The sequence below is a fragment of the Triticum dicoccoides genome, chromosome 1B (genome assembly GCF_002162155.2).
Source record: "Triticum dicoccoides isolate Atlit2015 ecotype Zavitan chromosome 1B, WEW_v2.0, whole genome shotgun sequence".
In the NCBI taxonomy this organism is placed as follows: Eukaryota; Viridiplantae; Streptophyta; class Magnoliopsida; order Poales; family Poaceae; genus Triticum; species Triticum dicoccoides.
The window spans coordinates 642954533-642956318 of record NC_041381.1 but is presented as its reverse complement, the minus strand read 5'-3'; positions in this window follow the sequence as shown (position 1 = coordinate 642956318).

Here is a 1786-nt window from a genome sequence, read left to right as displayed (position 1 = left end):
ATCATATGAAAGCAACAACGCGAGCTATTGATCTACAACATAATTTGCAAAATACTACCTGGACTAAGTTCATGATAAATTAAAGTTCAATTAATCATATTACTTAAGAACTCCCACTTAGATAGACATCTCTCTAGTCATCTAAGTGATCACGTGATTCACATCAATTAAACCATGTCCGATCATCACGTGAGATGGAGTAGTTTCAATGGTGAACATCATTATGTTGATCATATCTACTATGTGATTCACGCTTGACCTTTCGGTCAACGTGTTCTGAGGCCATATCTGTATATGCTAGGCTCGTCAAGTTTAACCCGAGTATTCCGCGTGTGCAACTGTTTTGCACCCGTTGTATTTGAACGTAGAGCCTATCACACCCAATCATCACGTGGTCTCTCAGCACGAAGAACTTTCGCAACGGTGCATACTCAGGGAGAACACTTCTTGATAATTAGTGAGAGATCATCTTAAAATGCTACCATCAATCAAAGCAAGATAAGATGCATAAAGGATAAACATCATATGCAATCAATATAAGTGATATGATATGGCCATCATCATTTTGTGCTTGTGATCTCCATCTTTGAAGCACCATCGTGATCACCATCGTCACTGGCGCGACACCTTGATCTCCATCGTAGCATCGTTGTCGTTACGCCATCTATTGCTTCTACGACTATCGCTACCGCTTAGTGATAAAGTAAAGCAATTACAGGGCGTTTGCATTTCATACAATAAAGCGACAACCATATGGCTCCTGCCAGTTGCCGATAACTTCGGTTACAAAACATGATCATCTCATACAATATAATATAGCATCACGTCTTGACCATATCACATCACAACATGCCCTGCAAAAACAAGTTAGACGTCCTCTACTTTGTTGTTGCAAATTTTACGTGGCTGCTACGGGCTTTAGCAAGAACCGTTCTTACCTACGCATAAAAACCACAACGATAGTTCATCAAGTTGGTGCTGTTTTAACCTTCGCAGGGACCGGGCGTAGCCACACTCGATTCAGCTAAAGTGAGAGAGACAGACACCCGCCAGCCACCTTTAAGCACGAGTGCTCGTAACGGTGAAACCAGTCTTGCTTAAGCGTACGCGTAATGTCGGTCCGGGCCGCTTCATCTCACAATACCGCCGAACCAAAGTATGACATGCCGGTAAGCAGTATGACTTGTATCGCCCACAACTCACTTGTGTTCTACTCGTGCATATAACATCAACGCATAAAACCTAGGCTCGGATGCCACTGTTGGGGAACATAGTAATTTCAAAAAAATTCCTACGCACACGCAAGATCATGGTGATGGCATAGCAACGAGAGGGGAGAGTGTTGTCCACGTACCCTCGTAGACCATAAGCGGAAGCGTTATGACAACGCGGTTGATGTAGTCGTACGTCTTCACGATCCGACCGATCCAAGTACCGAACGTACGGCACCTCCGAGTTCAGCACATGTTCAGCTCGATGACGATCCCCGGGCTCTGATCCAGCAAAGCTTCGGGGATGAGTTCCGTCAGCACGATGGCGTGGTGACGATGATGATGCTCTACCGGCGCAGGGCTTCGCCTAAACTCCGCGACGATATGACCAAGGTGGAATATGGTGGAGGGGGGCACCGCACATGGCTAAGGAACGATCCGTAGATCAACTTGTGTTGTTGTGGGGTGCCCTCCCGCCCCCGTATATAAAGGAGGGATGGGGGAGGCCGGCCGGCCCTTGTGGGCGCGCCAAGAGGAGGAGTCCTCCTCCTAGTAGGAGTAGGACTCCTCCTTTC